Below are 24,424 nucleotides of genomic sequence, written 5' to 3'. Positions count from 1 at the left end.
TCACTTCATCCCCCTTTTTCCAGCCACACTGAGCTAAACAGACTCCTGCATGCTTACGCATGTTCTATGAGGAGCCATTTTACAGATGAGGAAATTGAGGTTTGGAGTAAGAAGTAAGATTTCACAATGAGAATGTCAGGGAATGGGAGATCAAATCCCACTTTTAGCTAAGTTCATGCTCTTAACTACTAAGTTATATTAGGAAAGGACCAGAAACAAAACCTGCCAAGTTTCTCCCTCCTCCAAATACCCCAGACAGAGCATCTTCAAGGCAAAAAGGCTTTGAAGGACTAGATTTGTGCAGAATGGTTGTCATGAATCCTTCCACTTGTGAAGCACGCTGGGACCCTGGGGGCACTTCTAGTTCTCTGTAAACAGTGGTCTAGACAGGAAATTGGAACAATATATGCTCCTCACAGGCAAACGCATAACCTTCCGATTTTTACTGTTTGGGCTATGGCACCGGGGAGTCCAGAAGTTGCCTATTTGGGGTGAGAGACCTCTGACGACAGGGCAGAAGGATTTGATAGGAAACTGTTCCTCATCTTGAGGGCTGGCCCTATTTCCTCCTCTTCTTCAGAATGGAAGTGCTGGTAATGGTGTTGAACTGGGCGACATAGGGGTGGAGACAGGGCTGGGACTCATGTGAGGTGATTGAGACACTTGCTTGGGGCATAAAATTTAAGAGACTTCAAAAAAACTCAATAATCAAGATAGGCTATATATATATATATATATGCATTTTTTTTTTTTGAGGAAGATTAGCCCTGAGCTAACATCTGCTGCCAATCCTCCTCTTCTTGCTGAGGAAGATTGGCCCTAAGCTAACATCCACACCCATCTTCCTCTGCTTTATATGTGGGACGCCTGCCACAAGATGGCTTGGTAAGTGGTGTGTAGGTCTGTGTCCAGGATCTGAACCAGTAAACCCTGGGCTGACAAAGCACAGCACTCGAACATCACTGCTATGCCACTGGGCCAGCCCCAAGATAAGCAATATTTTAATGTAATATGTTAAAAAATCAAAATTAATGCAAAAAAAATCCCTGACGACCAAAATATCACAACTTTGAATAAACACAGGATCGGTGTTACTGATTTTTCCTTTTGCCTCTGGCTCTAAAATGGCTCAGCATGGCACTGAATGGAGATGAAATTGGGGGTGGAAATTTAAATTTGGGGAGCTCAGAAAAATCTTTACTAACCAATCTCTTTCTGAGTCAGCTCATGCCAAGAACATGGCTGAAATTATACCACGAGAAGGCAGAAAATGCAGTTATTCAGGGTGTTTTGGAGGACTCAGCGGTTACAAGCAAGAAGCAATTGATCCCTTCTCCCCACAGCCCTGGCACAGCCACCCTGGGACCCCAAACACCCCCTACCCGCCTGAAATCCTGAGCAGAACGCAGAGCCTTTCTAGTCATCGTGCTTCAGTGAGTAAAACTGTCTGGTCACTTTTAGGTAACAAAGCATCTAGCCCAGGACCACAACAAACTTCCAAGCTCTTAGTCAATTGCAAACCTCTCTCCTCTGCAGAATTCAATCACTGGGAGGGGGAATTGGCATAGGAAAGGAAGCTATGGTTGGATTCTTCCCTTCCTTGAGCCACTACTTATTGTTTGCTGTGTGGGACCCTCCAGTAGGGGCACAGGCTTGGAAGAAGAGAAGTACAGGACAAAGCTTCTATGACAGGACTGCTGAAATCTGGCATTGATGACTTCCGGATGTGGCAGAATCCAGATGCTGAATCTTTTTCTCATGGGACCACTTGGGGTGGGGGTCTTTGGGCACCTCCTATTGCTCAGGGTCTCTATTGTGCAGTTCCCTTGATATGGACCAAGCCTCCCCCAGGTGGCCACTGAAGACACGCTCAGTCTTGTTTTCCATGGTTCCATTCCTAAGGCCCTCCCACTAGTCCTCTTGGATGGATCTCTCTCAAAAGGACACGATCCTGCTTCCTTACAAGAGTCTGTAGCCAGCCCCCAAGGCACTGAGGTTCATGGGCCCAGCCAACCTCAGAGCACAGGCACTTTCCAGTGTAGCCTTGTCTCTCAGTCTCAACACTACCCAAGGGCAGCGCTAACCACTGCCTCTTGCATCATCTGAGTCAAACATCGGTCTCCACCCCCAACACCCACACAGACCCATCAGTGGGCACAGACGGTTCTCCTAAGGTTCCTACCAACTAGCCCAAGTAAAGGGGAAGGATGTCTTCTCCATAGAGGTGAGGGGTGGGAATCACAGGAAAAGATGCAGCTCTCACTCTGAAGAAACCCTTCAACTTCTCAATCAGCTCTCAGCCTTTTCTTTCATAGTCTGGAGTTGTTCCTGTAATGTCACACCAAAAAGTAAACAAAGAATATGTTTTTAATTCTCCCTAAGTAATAGGAGAATTCATACGTGATTGGATTGTTTGTTTTAAACATAAAATATAAGATAAAAATAAACACAATTCAATATCACATTATTAGAAATAGTTACTTTCCTAGATATAGTGTCACATCTTATATAATGAAAATGATAGCACACACGCCTAAATACAAATGGAAGAAATGAAAAGTTAAATGCCAAGTAATGTTCTCAGATCGTGTGGGGATAATTTCTCTCAGTTAGATTTATAGATTTTTCTCTCAAAGCTAACTTCTATGCATTAATTTCCTCTCCTGTTGCCCTCAGGCAGGACTCTGCTGACTCACGCTTGATCTCCTCCGCAGTAAGGTTCCCATGTAGTCTTCCCGCATGCATGTTGCCTTCCCTCTTCTAGGCCACCCTAATATCTCTGCCTAATAAATCTTTCGAAAAGAAAAGTTTATCCTGTATCTTCCCCCTACAAGCATCAATGGCTCCCTAGTGCCAACTGAATACATTTCAAATGTCTAGGCATATTTTCCTTCTGTGACTTCATTTTTTGTCTCCTACATACAAAATACCTCTATCTGAGCCAAATTCATTGTGATCCAAAACAGCCACACTTTCTTACCACCATATGTAATAGATATTTAATGTGATGAAGAGGGTTTTAAGTGCTGTTAAAAGAGTAATTAAGGGTTAGTGCTTGATGTGTAAAGTATATTTGAACAAGCTCTATGAGTATATCCTTATTATACTTCTATTCAATTGCCTCTTCGTGTTTCTATTTTCCTAATTCATTATGATTTTTTTTTTGAGGAAGATTAGCCCTGAGCTAACATCTGCTGCCAATCCTCCTCTTTTTGCAGAGGAAGACTGGCCCTGAGCTAACATCCATGCCCATCTTCCTCTACTTTATATGTGGGATGCCTACCACAGCATGGCTTCCCAAGCGGTGCCATGTCCACACCCAGGATCTGAACTGGTGAACCCTGGGCTGCAGAAGCAGAACATGTGAACTTAACCATTGTGCCACTGGGCTGGCCCCCATTATGAATTTTTTAAAGAGAAAATCTGTGCCCTTTCATCAATGGAAGCATAGTACCTGGTATCTAATAAATATTTGCAAAGCAAAGAAATGCAGGTTACCTCAAGTATTACAGAGATCAATTGTGTTTAAAGGACTGAAAGATAATTAATTGATATTAAAATTTAAACATGCAAAGCAAATGAAATAGACAAAAACATATAAGAAAGGTGTGGTGGTCAGGATAGGCTAGGTTAGCTGCATAACAAACAGCCCCAGCATCTTAAGAGCTAATGCAACATAGGTTGATTCTTGATCCCATAAAGTCCACTAAGAATGCTCCTGGTTGGCAGTTTCCGAGGAGACTCTCATCAAAGTGGGCACTCAGACAAGAGTCCTTCTATCAGCTCACTAACTTTTAAGTCTTCACTGAAGTCCTCTCCTGCATCTTCTGTGTCCAACCACCTTAAAGCAAAGAGTAACAGCATGAAGGGAACTCCTAAAATGCAATGCTTTAGGAACCAGGCTGGGTGCATCTGCCAGGTGTTTATCACTTCTAGGCACAATTTATCAGACCCATCCTCCCTCTGGATTCAAGGTAGGCTGGGAACTGTGGTTTACATTGTACCTGGGAAGGGAAGGAAAACCAGATTTGGTGAACACTGGCAGTCTTTCCTGCACTAGGTTTTTCTGTATAGTTTTAGAGCAAGCCCAGAATCCCTCCACCAATCTGACAAGCTAGACCTTGACAACACAATTGAAGGGAGATTACATTAGTTATCAATTACTGCATATCAAATTACCCCCAAACATACTGGCTTTATACAACACTTATTATTCCACAGTGTCTGTGGGTCAGGCATCCAAGTGTGACTTAACTGGGTCCTCTGACTCTGGGTCTCTCTCAGGCTGCAATCAAAGCGTCCGCCAGGGCTAAAGTCATCTCTGGGCTCAAGAGAGGGGTCGATCTGCTTCGAAGCTCATTCAGTGGCTGTTGGCAGGATTCAGTTCCTTATGAGTTCTTGCACTGGCTGTTGGCTGAAGGCTGCATTCAATGCCTTGATGTGCAGGAATTTCCACAGAGCAGCTGGCAACATGGCAGCTCAGCTCATCAGAGTGAACCACCCAAGAAGAGCCTAGAAGAGAGGGTAAACAAGGCCAAAGTCACAGTCATTCATAGTCTAATCTCACAAGAACAGCCCATCACCCTTGCTGTAATCTGTTCACAGAAAGGAAGTCACTAGGTCCAGCCAAACTCAAGGGGAGGTGATTACAGAGGTTTCGTGCCAGCAGGGGGCGATTCCTGGGAGCAGTTTTAGAAGCCACCACCCCAGAGATGATGGGAAAAGTTAACTCTAAATGTCCAAACTATCGGGATGGAGTAATTGAATAGAGCACTTAATAAATGGGATAGTCAAGGAAATGTGGTGATGGACGGGAGAATGACAGAGGTGATTTGGGGAAAGAGAGAAGTAAAGTCAACAAAAGTTTGTTCAGCAAGTGGAGTACATGGAGTTAAATCGAAGCTTTACTGTGAACACGGAAATTGCTTCTGAGCTCCTGGAAATGGCTAAAGTGAAGAAGAAACTACAATTAAAAGCAAAAGACTGATTTTAGAAAACATATACTACAAAAATTTCCATGGTGATAATTCCCATCCTATCTATGTCATAAGCCGGCTCTGAGAACTCAAGGAGATGATTCATCTGAAATAGCCTGATTCAGCAGGTCTCAGTGGGTGTGGAGAGTCCTTTAACAAGCTCCCCAGTGACCTGCGTGCTTCCTGTCTGAGGACCACACACTTTGAGTAGCAAGGACCCAGCAGAGGGCCTGGCCCATGGAGACTCAATGAAAATTCTTCCCTTGTCTCAATGGTTCTCTCTCTTGAGCGGGCATCACAATGACCTGCAGGCTGGGTCACAATGCAGCTTGCTAGACCCCTCGGCCAGGAGTTTTGGATTCAGCAGTCCTGGGGCGGGCCCTAGGCACTATGAGGATAGTACATGAGGAAGATGTGCCATCATCCCACCCTCAAGAATTTACAATTTACAACTTGTAAAGGAAGGTTTCCCCTCTCCTCTCAAGGAAAAGCTGTTTATAAACCCAGCTACAGCCAGTACAAGACATCTTGGAGCTATTAAAACATAGTAACAAATGCCTTAATTAGGGCAGGAAGAGGGGGTGTTGTAAATCTCTCGGGGGGTCCCTCCGAAACAGCTTCCCTCACTGAAGGAACCAGGAGTTCCTTTTTACTTTATAAACATTCCTGGAACAACAAAATTAAAGTCTTCCAAAAAGGAGATTATAAACATTAAATGCTATTTATGACTCTCATGGTAAAAACTCAGCAGAATTCATTTTAATATTGTCACTTAATAAATGTACTGGAGGGGTTTTTTTCCTCCCTCTAATTTATTTCAAAGCCGTTCAAAATACCAGCTCAGGAGTAGAGTGAGCTCTTGATGTGTGTGGCAGGGACCAGGGAGACACCAGCATCAGTAAGGAAGCTTCAGACGGCGCTGCCCCAGCCGCTCCACCCAGCCCCAGAAGCCCAGAGCTCAGAAGGTACAAGGCAAACCGGAAATCCCCCAGTCAAGTTCATTTCCAATTCAGCCCTTCCCATTGTGAGTTTTTCTGCTGGAATCATCTTCACTCTGAAGGCAACATGCCCTCCACTTTCTCTCATCTCACACTTCTCTTGGCCTGGTTTGCCTCCCAGGAGAGGAAAGAGCTTTCTATCAGACTGCAATATGCAGACGGTTTCCCAAGAGGATCTGATGGAGGCTGGCAGTGACACGTGAGGGAGGAGAAAGCATCTCCCCGACGTTGAGGGAGAAGATGAGTGGTCCAGGCAGGGAGAAAAGTCCAAGTGAAGGCGCTGGGGGCCCACCAGGCATTTAAGTCCCGTGTCATCACGAGCTCTGTGGGATAGGGGTAGACTATTCCAGGTGGAATTCGGGACTCGCAGAGGGCAGACTGTGGGGTCTTGGTGCTGAACTGAGGGGTTGGAACTTCATGTCGAAATCTGAAGGACGTTGTTGAACAGGAAGGAGACATCAGGGTGCATTTTAGGAAGGTGACAGCAAAGCAGGAGAAGGATGGTGTACTGGGGTTCTGAGCAAAGGAAAGGTTCTTTATGGGGCTGTATTCACACAGGCAGGAGGGGAGGGATCCTGAGCAGAGACTGAGGCAGCAAGTCCGTAGAGTGTCATTTCTCATTTTCTAGGAAGTGCAGCTGAGCGAATCCACTCACTGCAGTTGACCTCGTGACCTCGAACACATTTCTTTCACTTTGGCCAGAATGAGACTAACCCGGATGTTTTGATCCCAGATTTGAATCCTAATCCATAGACCAAATCCTCCCTCTTTTCACAGGTTCCCTGATGTCCTCAATCTCTCTTCCTTTGCCTGCATCCTCTTCCCTCAGCATGGTGACATCTTTCTGATTCTCAAAGAAACTAAGCCCGTCTCCAACTCAGGGTCTTCACACTGGCTGTTCCCTCTGCTTGGAGCACCATTCCCTGTGACGCCAGCATTGTTGACTCTTTCTCACCATTCAACTTAACTGCTTGACTATTCCCTCCTCAGGGAGCTGTCATTCCCTGGGTACCACGCCCTCAGCTTTTCTTTTCTCTGCTCTGCCATCACCTGAAATGGCCCAGCATCCTTATTTGTGAAAGTATTCATCCTCTCCCTTTCCTCAGTAGAACGTCCGGGTCACCAGAATAGAGATTTGTCTCTGACATCATCACTGCTTCCACCTCCCTACCTGCCACTGTGCATGACTCAGAGTAGATGCTCCATTAACTACTAGTGACTGAGTGACTGAGGAACAGGAAACACGGAGAAAAGTGAATTAGAAGATGCTCTCTTGCCAAGGAGCCACCATTTAGTTCCCTTCTCCCAAAGACATTGCCTTCCTCTCTCATCATCATAATTCCCCCACAATGAGGGGACAGACTAGCATCCTTGCAAGAGCAAATTTTCGGGGTGCGGTGGAGGGAATCACTCTTGCTGCAAGTTTCTCCCAGTGGATGTCAGTTCTGGCCGGGAGAAGGCTCACTTTTTCTCCGGGCAGGGTACCCATCTATGCGACAGCCTCTGACTATAACAGCTACCTCAGAGACCAGACAGGAGGCATTAAAAATTAAACAATGGAAGAGTCGATTGGCTTCCAATCTCAGGTTTATAGACAGGAAAATGCTTAATGACAGGTGGTCTCTGTAACAAAGGTGGCCTCCGAGACACATTTCTCTTGATTTTATTTTTTAATTAACTTTTATTTTCAGTATTTTGCCCCTTTTTTCTGTCCCTGCTGAAATGATATATAAATGAGAAAAGACTCACGACTGTCCCCACAGCAGCCCAGGCCACCTCACCACCGGCTGCAAGAGGAAAAAATCTTTAAAGATCACTCTGTCCTGGAATTCTAATGTTGCCAAGGGGCACACACGGATTCGTGTAATACGGCCCCCAACTGCAGTTCTTAAAGCTAAAAGCGTGCCGTTCCTCAGCGCTTTGTAGTAACAGTCTCCTAATTACCCATTCTGAGCCCCGTGAAACCACATTCCTCCTAGTTAAGGATCTTACATCCACTGCAAGACACACCAGTGAGCTGAGTATATTTTATTCAGCATCTATCAACGGGGCATGAAGAGTAAAACGGGCACAGTTCAAGTCTTACTATGTGGCATTAAGGTGGATATATTCTGACTTAGAGTGGGGTCACGATTCAATTATATACATGCATATGCATGTATGTATGCACACATACACATATATAATATGGTCCTTGATACCAATAAGCAAGTAATATGTTGCTTTACTATTAGTGCTGCTCTGTCGAGGCCATGATCTCATCTGATTCTCACAATCACCCTGGGAGATAGCAGACCCATTCTAGTTATTTTATAGAAGTGAAAGCTAATGCTCAGAGAGGTTGAGTGACTTACCTAAGGTCACACAGCTAGTGAGTGCCAGGGCTGAGGTTTAAACCCAGGCAGTCTGACTCCATAAATGGTGCTCTTGACCCCCTCACAAGACTGAAGCATATGGTTATGTCCTGGGGAGTGAGGGAAAGAAAAAGAAAAATAATTTGGGAAAGGTAGCAAGAACTAGATTGTACAGCATCTTAAATGCCACGAGAAGTCATTAGAACTTCACTCTGCAAGTCATAAGGAAGGACCAGGGTTTGAATGAGAGGTCTGTGAATAAAAGGACTGACAGGACTCCACTTCATCACTTTATTACTATCAAAAAAAAAAAAAAAAATATATATATATATATATATATATATATATATATATATATACAGGGCCCAGCCTCATGGTCGAGTGGTTAAAGTTCCATGCATTCTGCTTCGCCTGTCCAGGTTCATGGGTTCGGATCCCAGGCGCAGACCTACTCCACTCATCAGCCGTGCTGTCGAGCATCCCACATACAGAATAGAGGAAGATTAGCGCAGATATTGGCTCAAGGCTAATCTTCCTCAGCAAAAAAAAACAAAGAGGAAGATTGACAACAGATGTTAGCTCAGGGCAAATCGTCCTCATCAAAAAAATAAAATAAAATAAAATATGTATATATATACACACACAAACACACACAGATTTGTTTGTTTGTTACTTATATATTGTACCTCTTCCTTTGCTAGAAGGAAGGTATCCCGTGAATAGGTCCTTGTTCTCTGCCGCATCCTCCAGGCCTACAAGACGTACAAGGCATTTAATATACTGAGCGAATGGACCAAGGAATCCAGGTGTAAGTTGCAATGTCCCCAACCAGGACCACCTGGGTTCCTTGAACTGAACCCCGCTCCCCCAGGCCCCAGTGCAGCTCTCCCACAGCGCTCTTGATCAAAATGGCCGCCTGCGCCTGGCTCCATCCACTTCTCCTCATCCCTCAGCCCAGACTTGGCAGACACACGGCCCGGCCTCAGGTTTTTGCAGGAGACAAGATGGTCTGGTTCTGATCTGCTGACTGCAGTCTATCTCTCCGGATTATCTGATTTGATAGGGACTCCTGTCAAAAGAGGTCCTCCTGGCTTTTCTGCTGTGCAGCCTCCCTTTAACATGAATTGTTGTATCACGTAGCTTCATTTGAACAGTAGTAAAAGAGAAGAAAAAAAAAAAAACCAACCCTGCTTCTGAACTCAGCCCTCGCTGTTCACTCCGCCCCGCGCTTCGTTGCCTCCTCCGTACCCTCCGCATTTAGTATGGAGCACTTAACCTTCCACGGCATATTTTTATGCTCCATTTTCCGTGCCGTTGTGAAGGAGACGAAAGTAAATGGAGTTCACTTTGGATGGGCGCTGCCGTCTCCCATTGATGTGCTTTCCCGCCCGCCCCACTTCCCCAAAGGGAAACACAAATGCAGAGAGAGCAAAGCTGTTTGCAAATGAAATGCATATCACAAGTCAGGCTGGCAGGAACCGTGGGCTTCTGCTGGGGACACCAAACTAAGGAGGAAAACACCTCCGACTGCGACTGCTCGGTACAGACAAGAACATTTACTTAGTAACAAAGCACACCAGGACAAGACCAGGTTAGCTGTCTTGTTTACATTCCCCTGGGGTCTTGTGCTTCTCCTAACACTTAGCACACATAACCACTTGTTTAATGTCTGCTTTCAAGGATATTGCTCGAGTGAGCGATCCCCATGCAACTCAGTGGCTTAAAACAAAAACTGTCATTTATTCTGCTCACAAATACGCAATTTGGGTCAGGTTCACCAGCACCAGTATGTGTCAGCTCCCTGCAGGATCTGGAGCATCTGGAAGATCCACTTCTAAGATGGCTAACTCCCCACTGGCAAGTTGGTGCTGGAGAAGCAAGTCAGGGCTGTTGGCTGGGGAGCCTTGGTTCCTCTCCAGAGAGGCCTCTCCACCAGGCCATTGGGTATCCTTGTAACACAGTAGTTGGTTTCCAAAAGCTATGTTCCAAGAGACAGAAGGTACAAGTTGCCAATCTCTTAAGATCTGGGTCCAAACACTGTCTGTTATGGGTTGAATTGTGTCCCATAAGAACAGGGATCTTGAAATCCCAACCACCCACGTCTCAGAATGGACCTTATTTGGAAATAGGCTCTTTGCAAATATAGTCAAGTTAAGATGAGGTCATTAGGGTGGGTTCTAACCCAATATGACTGGTGTTCTTATAAAAAGGGGAAATTAGACACAGACACAGACATGCACAAAGAGACGATGATGTGAAGACACACGGGGAAAACGTCTTGTGAAGATAAAGGCAGAGACAGCAGTGATGCATACCCGTGAGCCAAAGATTGCCAGCAAACCCGCAGAAGCTAGGAGAGAGGCGTGCCATAGCTTCTCTCCCAGTGCTCAGAAGGCGCCAAACCAGGCAACACCTTATCTCAGACTTCTAACCTCCAGAACCGTGAGGGAATAAATGTCTGTCATTTAAGCCACTAGTTTGTGGTACTTTGTTACAACAGTCCTGGGAAACTGATACCCTGACAGCACATCACTATTGGCCAAGGCAGCCAGTCACACAGCCAGCCCAGAATCAAGAGGAGTCTTAGGAGAAGTGTCAAAAGATTCTTGGCCATCATGAAGCCACCACAGATATTGAAGCAGAGGTCATGGCTATCTAGTTTTCCACTATTTTACCAGTGCCTAATACATAGATGGTACACAAGAAATATTTATTGAGAGAAAGAAAATGAATAAAGCTTTAATGTTTTGTTTGTTTTTCTGACTCAAACTGATTTAAAGCTACCCTTCTTAGCATAGCATTACTTTTTGAAAAAATCCCAGTATTGAGTAAGCAGACGAAATGGTACCATTGTGATCCGTGGTGTCTTCTTCACCTTTGGATTCTAAATCACAATATTTCAAAGAAATATCTGGCTCTCCATCCTTTCAAGCCCCAGCCACTGTGGGTGGATTGGGAAGAGGACTCGGAGCCTGGCTGAAGCTCTGGGGATTGAGAAACTGTCAAAGAATCAGAATGATAATGATAAGAAGAAGAAAAATAGGAGGAGATCAGTGACTATTAATTAAGCCCCTACTATCTACCTGATACTTGACATATGTTGCCTTATTTAATAGCCACGAAATTCCTATGTCATTGGTATCATGCTCCCTGTTGTACAGCTGAAGAAACAGGCTCAGAGGAGTTAGGAGCCTTGCACCCAAAACGCACCACCAGAGAATGGTGAGATTCGGATTCAAATTCAAGTCCACACAATTCTGAAGTTTGTGTTTTCCCACACTGCTCAAGCCAAGTGGCTGGACTAAACTCACCCCACATAGCACTGTGCTCGTGTGGGACGGAGTTCTCAGAAGTCACCTGGTGATGCGGCAAAAGTGATGGAAAACCTGGGACTCTGGAATCCTTGTTGTCTATTTGGGGACACTCTACCTTATCCTCCTAAATCAAATTTTCCCAAAAGTGCATGAAATACCACTGTCCAATGTCATCTCGATTCACGCACACACTGCCTTACTCAGTGCTGTTCTTCTAAAGTACACGATCGGCACTTTGTTAATAACCGTGGTCTCCTGAGGAAATCATGTGAAATGCATCAGTTTCTATTTAAGACTGACAATGGCAGGAGGAGAAGGGGGACACTATCGTTCCAGGAGCTTGCCGCCTTTCCTGGCCAGCATTTCCCTCCCCAATGGTTCAGGTCCGAGAAACGTTATTCATTATGCTCCCCTTCGCCTTCTCTGCTTGATACTTGAGGCCTCACAGTCTGGAGGAAGAAGGAAGGGCGAGAGGGAGGGATGGGAGACAGGAGGGCATCGCTGATAAGAACAAAGGGCCAGCAGCTCCGGAAGCCCATGAAGCACGCCGCCAAGAGGAGCCGACTTCCAGCAACATGAAAAGACGAGTGAGGAGGAGGATTACAGGAACTTCCTTTTCTTGTGGTGTGGCCCGGTCATAATGGTGTTGTGGTTACACAGCAAAGGCTCATTAAAACAATAAATAAACCACAACTGCTGTAACTAGGAGTTCTCTTCTCCAGCAGCTTTGCAGAAAGACAAGGAGCCTCAGTTCCTGTGTCCTGCCATTTGCTAGCTGTGCTCCTGGAATATGGCAAGATTAATTTAGAACAGCAAAGAAGAACAGAAATCTCGTACACTCTATTGTATCATACGGGATGAGGCTGAAGAGAGAGGCGCAGATATTTAAGTATTCCAGAAAAAGCATTGTCGTTGGATCCTTCTGGATGATAACAAGGTCTCGATTTAGAGTTAAATTCCATGTTCCTAGCCCACACTCTCACTAAGGAATGTCTGGCTACATTTCCAAAATGCTTCCCTAGGAGGTACATGCATTTGAATTAATGAAAGAGGCAGAAATGACGAGCTACAGGCAGGTAATTCGTATATCCAATTGGCGATTTAAAACCCCCCGCTTCTCTAGCACCTTTTTCTTTAACTCATCTAAAATTCCAAACAGCGTCTTCTGGAATAGATACAAATTACCCTATAATTTCAACAATACAAGATTATAGGAGGGTTTAATTCTAAATTGCCCACTTCTAAAATGTAAGTCTGACCAAACTATAGGGCATTCAAGCTCGCTCTCAATTATCATATAAATGTATCTGGCAAACATATTTGTTATTCCAAATCTCCAAATTGCAATTATTCCCCCATTCAGTACCAAGTAATATCCAAACTTTCTAGCCTGTCCTCAAAGAATTTTCAAGGTCAAGTTCTGGCCCATCTAGCTCTCAATCTTTTCTCCTACACTTGCCAACAGGCAGGCCATATGAGCTAACGTGGATTTGTCATTATATTCCCAAGAGGTCAAGGGTGTCTGCCCATGGTGGGGCCGCCTTCACTCCGTGCCCTGTTCCTCTCTACCCCATGGTGCTGCCCAGGGGTTAAGAGCATAAATTGGGATCAGGCAGACCTGGAAGTGAATTTGTGTCCCACTCCTTATCAGGGAGGTGATCGTGAGCAGAGGGAACATTGACTCAGTTCAGTGTAAAAATAAGAGTATCTACCTCACAGAATTCTTGCAAAGATTAAATGAGAAAATGAATACAAAAGATTTAGCAGAACCCATGGCATAAAGTAAGGACTAAATAAAGCGAGAGTGTCATTGCTACAAATATTATTACCTGCAATTGTCAAAATCCTTCAATCCTATCAAGATGCAAAAGCAGCCTTCCAAATTACTTCGTTTGAAAACAATCTCTTTCACCTCTGAGCTCCTAAAAAGCTTAAATTGCATCTCTAACGGGCATTTCTCACATAGAGACTTTTAATGTAAATTATTTCAGAATAATAATAAATATATCTAACGCTCGTATAAGTGTGAATCACTATTTATGTACTTTATATACGTCATCTCATTTACTCCCCACAGTAACTATGTGAGCCTTGCACTATTATTACCCCATTTTACAGATGAGGAAACTGAGATGCTGTGACAGCAAGTCATTTGTCCGAGGTTGCACAGCTATTTGAAGGCGACACTGGGACTCAAAGCCAGCAGGGCAGGCTGCAGGGTCTCTGCTCTTAACTGATACGTGCCACTTCATCTCTGCTTACCTCTTAGCAGGGTGAGAGCAGGTGCACCAGCCGTCTCTTTTGCTCACACCAGTCCTGGCCCTATAATCTTATTGCAGTGGAAAGGAAATGGAGTTTAAGCTCATAGACTTGGCGTCAAAATTCCATTTTAGCCACTTAATAGCTGTGCGGCCTTGGGCAAGTCATTTCATATTTCAAAGTCCCATTTACACAGCTGGAAAGTGAAAATTCTTAAAAGATTAGAAATAATATATATCAAACACTAAGTATCCAACATATGGTAGGTACTCAACTAATTTATTAATACATTTGAAGGGTTCAGGCAGCAGGAATTATATTTTCTTTGTTCCTCTTAAAGGAATCTCAGAAAGAATCCTACATATTCGCTTGCACAGAAGAGCAACTCAACACATATTTATGGCATGAATAAGTGAACACATAAATAAAGGCCTGTGTGATATAAGTAAATAGTTCTAGAAGAATGTGGAAAATGGTCATATTTGGCTGAGTTTGTACCTGAAAACCTTGTTCGTAAAACAGTGCACATTCTTTTCTGTTGCGGTGGCATTTAGAGTTTCCCTTAGTATAACAAATGATCTCTCCAACCCTGAGGCTGCCCTAGTTCAAGGCCAGGGTTCCGTCTACGGGTGACTCAAAGGCAAACAGCACCACCTACTGAACTGTGATTTTCCACATTCCAGAAGGAGGTCAAAATGTGAGCCGTGTCGAGGCCACGCCACTGCACTTAACTCTAAGTTTAAACAGAGTGTAAATGAAAGCTACACGATTGTGTAAGTGAAAGCTACATGATTGTGTAAGTGAAAGCTACATGATTGTGTAAGTGAAAGCTACATGATTGTGAAAAAGACAAGGTCTGCTGGAAGCAGAGGGGGATTTTGGTTACTTTGACTTCCATCCTCTGATGAGCCATTGTCGGAGTGTTTCAGTGGCTCTGGGAGGCAGGCAGCCCGGTGGCTCTGATTCATCCATCAGTGAGGGACCACACTGGAGTTCCCCAGGGCTGGTCTTCCACAAAATTCAGCCACACTTCAGTAAGCAGTGTAATTTTGTTCAAACACTGACAGAGGTCACAGAGTCTTTCTGAGGTGTATAGATGTTTATTCAGTAGCAGGATGTCCTTGGATAAAAGGACAAGGTCATCAGAACCTGGACTTCTCTCTTCACTCCTCAGTGAGTCACAGGCGAACATTTGATTTTGACTTAGTTTATGTGCTCATCTCTTCAGCTTCTGCACATTTGCCTGCACATCCTTAGGGGAACAGTGGAAGAACCTAAATTTCCATTTAGGAAGAACCTAAAGTTCCATTTATGTTGGAGTGCCTAACGCTGAATCACCTGAAGCATCCCATCCAGTGCCCGGCCTATAGGAGATGCTTAATAAGTGCCCGGTACATAAATGAATGAAACACACTGGCCATCTGGAAGCACGAAGCCTGATGCCCAGCACTGCAAACACCATTCAACTCCTCTCTGTAGACAACCCTGGCCTCCTTCTTTCAATACCTCAGTCTCTGGCTTCACCTTTCTGCCCTTAAAGCCTATGAAACATGATCCTGCAAACCATCGTATGTGATGTTCGGGGACCAGACAGTAAAATTCCTAATTAATTAAGGAGAACCCTGACTAGGTTCATTTCACTGATTTATGCCCAGTTTCTTCACATAAATCAATAAATATTTGTAGAATAAGTGAGTGAATGAATGAATGAATCAATGAAAGTACTAGCAAGGATAGCCTTCACAGAAGGAAGGACAAGGAAAACGAAGGAGCGGAGAGATGGAGGGGAGGAGGAAGGGAGAAGAAAAAGAAGGGCAGGCCTCTGTGGAGGAGGGTGGAAGAGCTGATGGAAGAGAAACAGCCAGCACAGGAGTCTGCCTCTTCGGCTCAACCAGGAAGAACTCTCGTCTCCACCACCTTGTCTCACTAAAATGTCTCGGCCACCCTTTGGCTCCTTCCCCAAGCCTGTGCTGACTCTCCATGCTAAGGGAGGCCCCTGCAGAGCAGGGTCCCTGCTACATTCCCTTCTAACCAACCACGCCGTGGCTGAGGCCCTACTTCCCAGATCGCCATGGCTTCCCTCCACCTCACAGCCCGAAAGCTCTTTCCCAGGACAAGTTCTGCAGCCTCTGTCTGTGTCCTCCTGTCTCTTCTGGTCTGTCTGGCAGTCTGACTCTTTCTCTTCCTCTGCTATCCTCTCTCTGTGTGTCTCTCTGTTTCTCTGGCTCCCTCTGTGTCTCTGTCTCTGTCCCTCTGCATGTGTGTGTGTTTCTCTGGGTCACTCTCTTCCTCTTTCTGTTTCTCTCTCTGTCTCTGTCTTTCTCTCTCTGTCTCTCTCTCTCTCATCTTTCTGTATCTTTCTCTGCATCCCTTTCTGTGTGTCCCTGTCTGTCTCTGTGTCTGTCTCCCTCTTCTCTTTGTTTCTCTTTCTCTCTCTTGCTCTTATTGTGTATGTCTCTCTCCACCTCTCTCTGTGTCTTTGTATCTAGATCTGTCTGTCTATCTATATCTGTGTCTGTCTGTCTAGCAGTGTGCATCTGTGTATGTCTATCTCTGTCTTACCCTCTATTTCTTTGGGTCTCTCCCTTTCTGTCTTCCTCTCTCTTTGTCTCGCTCTGTTTCTGTGTCAATCTCTCTGTCTCTGTCTCTCTCTTTCTGCCTTTCTTTTTCTCTCTTTATCTCTCTATCTTTTTCTCTTTGTGAGTGCATCTCTCTCTGTTTCTCCCTGTCTCATTGTCGCTTTCACCCTCTGCCAAACTGCTTCCTCTTTATTCTATTCTAGCGTCATCTAACACATCAAACAACTGTGTCGTTCCTTCCCATCCTTGCCCTGGTTCCTGACGAGGATCCCTGGGAAAGGCTTTCTACGCCACTTATTTAAATCTTGGGATTGCAGAGCTCTTCATGGTGACAGCAGCACTTTGGAGGAATATGCATCACCGTTCTCTGAGCTTAGATAACCACATGAAGGCCTGAAATACAATGTTCTGTAAACATGTGACCTCATTTACTTGCTCCGGAGTGTCCAGAGAAGACATCAGGTCTTGAGTAATTTGGAAACTCCCTAAACTGTGTACACTGGAGTGGCCTCGGAGCTGCAGACAGAGGGGGGCCTGAAAGAGAAGGCCATTAGGAAGATTTCATCTTTGTGCCTCCCTGTGATGAAGTCCATGCCTTGGCGCGCTGACAGATAACTGGCAGCTCTCCCTCCCTGGAACTCAGCTTACCAGACTGAGCAGCCCAGACAGCAGTTTAACCCGAGGGTCAGAGGGCAGCCAGGCGTTATCTACCAACTGGCTGTGTTCCCTCCGCCTCACTGAGTTCCGCCTTCTCCTACAGATTCTGACAGGAGGGGCCAGACCGTGGGGCTCCCCACTAGGATTTAGAGATGCAAAGAGCCATTCCAACCCGACCCCCACCCCCATTTTTAAATGAATGAGACTCAACACAGATTCCTTATTAATAACATATACTGGAGGGTATGTCCTGAGACCCAGGAGATGTGAATGACAGCACATCAATTTGGGGTGTGCAAAACACACACACACATACCCATACAGACCAGCGTGCGTATCAAAGCCATCTTGTGAATCTTCAGTTGATTAAAGAAGAGGATTGAAATGCATGTTAATAACCAGAAAATAACTTACAATCTAACATCTTGATTGTACTAGATTTCAAAGGGCAGCAAGATGTGTTGAAATGCACATATCTAATCACCAGTGGAATTAACAGATTTGCAAAAGTTATGCTTGAGAACATTATGTGTAGCTATAACACAGCATAATCAAATTCTCATTTAATTTTATTAATTCTAAAATTCAGACTATTTGCACATTAGCATTTTTTCTGATATTAATTTGGGGGTTATTGAAAAAGCACGTTTTTAAATGCTTTCTTTCTCATTGATATTTTTAAAGCAAAATCACATGCTTTAAAAGCGTATTATTCATTCGAGTAAGAACATTTCCCCTCTTTCTTTTCATCTTGATCTCACAGACCAAGTTGGATATATGGAAACCAAGTTGGGAAGCTACAAAAGCCGCAGTCTTGTTCAGGAACGTGTGGCATGCATTCTTTTGGCTGCTTTCCTTTCCTTTTCCTCTATCTGGCCACCACGCCCAGTCCCACTGTCAGCAATATTTACATGTCAGCCCATTGTCCTTGTCCTGCTGGCAAGGGTCTGTGCTCCTTCCCTCTGCAGCTGGCCTGGACTTCCCTCTCAGCAACACAAATCCCACGACACTTCTGTCACTCACCTGAGCCCTCCTTGGGCTAGAATCCCATCCCAGCTCAGCTTCAGGTCCACACTGGGTGAGGCGTGAGATATGACGCAAAGCAGAGTGAATTTTCAAACCAAGGACTCACATGATAAAAATTGCGCCAGGACCTTATGAAAACAACAGAGAGAAGGGACATGAATTTGAGTAGCAATACTTCTACTTGTGGAAGGGGTTTTATTCCGTGTACACGTAAGTCAGGCACATAGAAATCACATATTAATCCATTTATTGTGACTGGGCTTCATAATCGGGTCAATGGTTTTGTGGGGCAAGTGGGGATTCAGAGAAGAGGAAGTAAAGGGCAGAAACACGAAAGGAGAAGAAGACTAGTTTTTACTTAAATTACCTAGCGCAGTTTAAAGGATCACATACAAAATAACCTCAAAATGCTTACTGCGTTAGAATGCCACTTTTGTTGTTAATTGAAGAACTGTGGATTGGAGTCAGAAGATTTCGGTACAAGTCATGTTTTTATCACTTTCTAGTTGTGAAACATTACCCAAGGAATCGTGCCTCTCTGAGCCTTTGAAATAGCCTCTGTGCAATCATAACGATTATAATGCCAGCTTACCAGAACTGCTAAAATGACTTATTGAGAAAACAGTGTATATCTTAGTACTTTGTAAAACGTGAAAAGCCACACGTATAAGGTGCTATTAATATAAAAGTCTGTTTATTTCCATAATTCTGGATAAATTTACTTTTCCTCTATTTTAAAAAATTAGTAGCATGTCCAAATGCTTTTCCTTTTTTGCCTGCATAATGCCTGAACATGGCTTCCTTTTCATTTGTGCACCTGGCTCCTTTGGCCTAAGTGTCTAGGAAATGTCTTATTTATTGTAACACCAAAAAATTAGTGGGACACAAGGAATATGCCTGTGCTTCCAAGTTACACAGGCTTGAGTTCAAGTCCCAGCTCAGCCACTTACAAGCTACGTGACCTTGGGTACTTTTACTTAAACTCTCCATGTGTCTGTTATCTCAAAAAGAAAGGGCGAGAATGAGTGAGTAAATGGCACTCACTGCTTTGTTTGGGGATTACATATGATATAAGCAAAAACTGGGACATAGAAACATTTGGTATTGGTCAAGAGCCACACAGATCCCAGTATCAGAAACCAAATTCAAGCTGGTTCAAGGGAATTTGTTGCCCCAAGTAACTTGGAAGTGCAGATTTAGACACAGCTCCATCCACAGTCTGAAGCTTTATCATCAGGGTTTCTTCATCTCTCGCCTTTGATTCTCATGGTGCTTTGGCTTCATTCTTTCCCACTACAGACGGTTTCTTCCTGTGGCCAAAGGGCGATTGCAAAGGGAAGAGGCCTGCGCGAACTCTTAATAACCACTTAGCAGAAAGAGAACTTTGTCTTTCATATATACATAAACACACACACATAGATGCACTTTCATCTATGTCCATCAACCTATGGATAGATAGATAGAAATGAGATGGATAGATAGACATGATATAGATAGATTATAGAGAGATGATAGAGAGATGATAGATAGATAGATAGATAAATAAATATCTTGGATCCTATGCCCATTGCTTTGACCTAGAGGTGGGAGGAGTGCTATGATTGATGGTCCTATTAAGTCACATAGATTGGGAGAGGAGTCAATTCTCCCAAAAAGGAGGGGATATTGATCAGTCAAAAACCATATGTTTCACCCATGGCAACTCAGCATGCATGTACATGCCATTTTACTTTATATTTATTTAAAATAATTTTCTTGCTTGATATGAACAACTGCAACCTAATCCTTTCCCAAAGGAGATCTCACAAAGGCACATCTATGTACTTCATCTTGCTCAAAGTCCAGGCTCTCTGGGTGATATATATTCTTCTTAGGTCCAAATGTGAAGGCGTCTAGTCTAGTAATCAGGGATAACTACCAATAAAATCCCAGTTTGGAGAAGGGGAAATGACATCCCGTAATCATTGGTGCATAGGACAGTACTGTTGGAGAGAGTCTGCAAAAGCTTACTCCCCAGCCTGCAGATGAGATCCTTTATGAGGTAATTGGTTACACCTAGATCACCAGAAAATCCCACTTATCCATCTCGCTCTGTGGCCACACCTAGGAAGGGTGAGAGGGATCACCCTTTTGGTGGCTGAAGATCTTTCACAGACACTTTCATTTAATTCAGTTACCAGGACTGGGAGATTGCTCTAGAAATGGGGCAATCACAGGGCCCCGTCTGCGAGGCTTGGACTTTCTCTGGAAACACACTGCCTTAGCTTGATTTCTGGAGTCTGTGTTCTAATGACTAACACCAAAAGTCTTGCTGAATCTTGTTTCTTGAATAAGGAGCCCACCTTTGCACATTTATCTCTTAACAACCGGTTTGATGCTCTGCCCATTCCACTAGCCTTAAGCTTACTGACTTCCTTCGTGGCTTGTGTCTCAGAGCACTGTAAAACATCATGTTTCCAGAAACAAGGTGGGGCCAACCAGTCCCTGACCTCTTGCTCTTTCTCCTCCTGGTTGTACCCAGTGGCCAGGACTTTATAGGCAAGGCGTGGATCTCAGCAGTTAAAAATTTGGGAAATACATGGAGAGCAGGCTTCCCCCAAATTCTTATCTCTTTCTGTGACGGCTTTGTAATGTGTCAATTTGCCTATGCGGAATCATATTTCCCCAAATTTCATTGCTTGTATATTTCCTGTTAGAGTGGCCACAAGAGAGTTCCTTGTGTGAGATTTGGAGGGAGGAGGGAAGCAGCAGCCATTCTGTAGCTCACACACATTGTTGTTGACTGCTTCCTCTCCTCATTTGGCATGAGGCAGTCCTGCAACAAGTTCACCCTTCTCCTGGATCCTCCTGGAGCTTCTCTAACTCCCGGGCAGGTATGTGTTTAGCTCCAGGTTGAAGGACCCAGCTTCCTCAGGATGCCCACCTCCATACCCACAACAGGTTTAGAGGCAACAAGAGCAAAGACAGGTTTTAGCCCATCCTCAAGGACTCCAGCTCATGCTTGTGGGCTCTGCTTGGTTTTGCCCTCCCCCACCTTACATACACCTGTCCGTCTTCTCTTCCTGTCTGCCCCCTGGTCTTCAAGGTCCAGCAGCAGACAGAAAGACTACAGCCTTACAGAGACCACAGCTGTGTGGGGTCAAATCACTGTAATGTATCTATAGCTACGTCTCTCTATCTATTTATCTATCTTAGTGGTCTACTCCTCTGATTGAATCCTGACTGATATGCTTTCCCATTCTAACTATTTTCTCATTAATTAAAGGCCTTTGGTCACCTTTACATTTCAAACTCCAGTTTGAAATGTTGGCTTGATTATATGAGACCCATTCATCTTGTATGCTGTTCACAGTGAAATAAGCCTGAGTTGTAACTTTGAATCCATTTCCCCTCTGCTGTCAGCGCACTAACAGATAGGATTTGTCCACGCATCTGGAGAAGGTGGCCATTGTTCACCAAGTTCTACATCCTTACCTGGTTCTCTAAATTCCACCTTTCCCAGCTATAAGGCTGTGTGTTAGCACCAACAGCAACAATGTCTGGGTTTTAGTACATGCGATCGTTCCCAAAAAGAAGGATAATGGGAAACTCCAAGTTAATGGTTTTCCAATTTCCCCTGGTGATAAAGATGTAGGAGTAATGAGAATCTCTAGCTACTCCAGCAAATTTGTCCTTTTTCTGTCAGAGTTCGCACAATGAGGAGTTTCATTGCTCATCCCAACCAATTTCACAGCCATATTAAGTAGACTTACTGCTAACCAATGAACAGATTGCTTTGGAATGAGTTGGTTTTTCATCCTCTTGATAGTCAGTTTCAGCATGAATGGTCTTATTAGGTAGGTAGTCAGTCCAATTCAATCTTAAGATGTTCAACTGGGGGCTGGCCCAGTGGTGCAGTAGTTAAGTGTGCATGTTCCTCTTGAGTGGCCTGCGGTTCACTGGTTGGGATCCCAGATGCGGACATGGCACCACTTGGCAAGCCATGCTATGATAGGCGTCCCACATATGAAGTAGAGGAAGATGGGCATGGATGTTAGCCCAGGGCCAGTCTGCATCAGCAAACCGAGAGGAGGATTGGCAGCAGATAGCTCAGGGCTAATCTTCCTCAATAATAAAAAAAAAAGATGTTCAACTGATTGTTTCGAATGTCGTATTTTCCACCATACCAGTCATGTTTTCGATTCCCTCTTATGTCCACTCCTTGAAGTGTTTATATTTTATTAATGACATTGAATTCAAACTGTTACTAAAGTAGTAAGCCATAGAGGGAATTTGTAGGAATCAAGAAAAATGTGGTTATTGTCTACAAAAGGAGATGGTTTAATCTTGCCTTTTGGCCAGTAACTGATCTCAAGACCTATATATTAAGTTGAACTGCATGAAACTGCCTTTTTTTACAAGTTCAGAATCATAGATTTGCAATCTAATACGTTAACCTAAAAGAAAATTCTTTAACCCAGTGTCCATAATTTGCATATAAGAAGATAAAACAAGGAAAGAACCTAAAACAAGTTCAAAATTTCTTTAAGTAAAAAAAATAATTATAAAGAACAAAAGTGTCTCTACTACCGAACAAATGATTTAGGGAGGATAGAAATAACAATATAAAACACACACACTCATTTCTATTCCCAGAGGCCAGGACTAATCATAAGGAAATTAAGAAAGTGTTTATTCCAGATTTTCAATAAATTAATTTAACTTCAACATTAGTCTCTTTCTTGAGAAATTCGCCTTTTTGACTCTAAAGCATGTTCTCATCATACTTCCTAATAATTTAGCTGTCAGGGTGACCGAAGAGACAAGCATATTAAAAAATTCTGACCACCCACACCTTTGCAACTCAACTGGAACTCACAATAATTATAGTTCCCCTTTTTATTATTATAAATACATATATTTTTAAAGTCAAATTTAAAGTGAGGTGTTTTTGTCCGTTTCTCTCCCATCTTAATGCAGTTAACAGTGCAGCATCTATTCTGTCAACTAGCCTGTTGCTTCACTCTAAGTTGTTCCTTCTAAGGGAAATGGAGTGGATGGTAATGGAATGGATGGAGCTATCAGAGATGTTGGTTATGTAGCCAGAAATATGTGATGGATTATATAGATGCTGCCTATATAATGGGCACAATTTTTTTCTGGAAAGAGAGGGAGAGAGAGAAAAGGACAAAGAAGAAAAGAACATTATTCCATAACATGAGCTTTAAAAGAAATTCCCAAACCAGAATAACCAAAAAACCATTTGTATTTTCAACTGTCATGATGGAGAGGCTCAGACAGGACATATGAAAGTCTGGCAGTAATATAGGGCTAGGAGTGGGGAGGAAGAGAAAGAGGAGGAAGCGGAAGAGGAGGAAAAGGGAAACTTCGCCTTACTCAAACCCCAGCCAGGATCTGAGCTATGTTACAGCATCATCCAGTGTCCTAGGGAGGGAGCTACTGATTGCTAGGTGGCATCTCAGGGCCCCAGCCAAGTGAGCTGGGGTTTAGGGTTGTGCCCCAGGGCCAGGAGGGTTACAGGACTGCATATATGTGTGGCAGAGAGAGTTAAGTCAAGTAACCAGGAGAGTGCCATTGTAAGTTTGGGAAACTGGGCAGGATAGAGACAAGGAAAGTGAGGAAGGGGCTGAAGCGAAGAGTCATAAGGGATGTGTCTGTGCGTGGCTGTGACTAACTGTTAAGTAAAGGAGTTGCACGGTGTAATAATAAAATGTTATTTCCCCCACTCCACAGACCAGCTTGCAGTCAGGACAGTGGAGTGTGGTCAGTCAACTTCTTCTCTCTGTACATGTGGTGGCTCCTTCTTTCTCTGCCTTGCTTGATAAGGTTACTGATTCCAACAGCTGTGTTTTTTATTATTGGAGGACAGAGTGGCGAGCAAGGAGGGACGAGAAGGAAGAGACAAGAAAGGTTTTATTTGATGGCTGCCATTTTGGCTTCACTTTCTTCCATCCAATTGAGGCAATTGTTGATGACTTTTTTCCTGGCACTTTCACACATCTCTTCCCACTCACCCCTGGCATTAGCTGGGGTCCCTCACCCACAGGTTGTAGACTGACTGCCTATCTTCTGCCAGGACACTGCAAGTTCGCCCCCAGTCCTTTACTGTTGAGATTCCCATCTCCTACCTGCCCCAGTCACTTCCCTGCTGACTCGCTTTCACGTGGCCCCCACAGAAGTTCTCCCAGAGTTCTCCACTCTGCTGCCCTAGCTGCTGAGGCCAGACTCACCCTCAAGCTTTTTCTTGCAGTGGAATCAGGC

The 24,424-nt window shown here is 44.2% G+C and overlaps 2 long non-coding RNA genes across 3 annotated transcripts; both read right to left on the bottom strand.

Moving 5' to 3' along the window:
* Positions 1-983: 983 nt before the first annotated feature.
* On the bottom strand, positions 984-5,219 carry LOC138924143 (uncharacterized). 2 transcript variants are annotated; one of them, XR_011438855.1, is made up of 3 exons: positions 5,149-5,219; positions 4,256-4,512; positions 984-2,328 (listed from the first exon to the last, which is right to left on the bottom strand). It is a non-coding gene; the product is annotated as an uncharacterized lncRNA (long non-coding RNA). The 2 variants fall into 2 exon arrangements; XR_011438859.1 differs by having other exon boundaries at positions 4,909-5,208.
* Positions 5,220-8,692: 3,473 nt separating this feature from the next.
* Positions 8,693-18,215, bottom strand: LOC138924146 (uncharacterized). Its single transcript, XR_011438863.1, has 3 exons — positions 18,161-18,215; positions 9,015-9,080; positions 8,693-8,797 (listed from the first exon to the last, which is right to left on the bottom strand). It is a non-coding gene; the product is annotated as an uncharacterized lncRNA (long non-coding RNA).
* Between the last annotated feature and the right edge of the window lie 6,209 nt (positions 18,216-24,424).

This window comes from Equus caballus, chromosome 1 (genome assembly GCF_041296265.1).
Source record: "Equus caballus isolate H_3958 breed thoroughbred chromosome 1, TB-T2T, whole genome shotgun sequence".
Taxonomy (NCBI): Eukaryota; Metazoa; Chordata; class Mammalia; order Perissodactyla; family Equidae; genus Equus; species Equus caballus.
The sequence above is the reverse complement of the archived record's forward strand: the minus strand, read 5'-3'. Positions and strand labels throughout refer to the sequence as shown.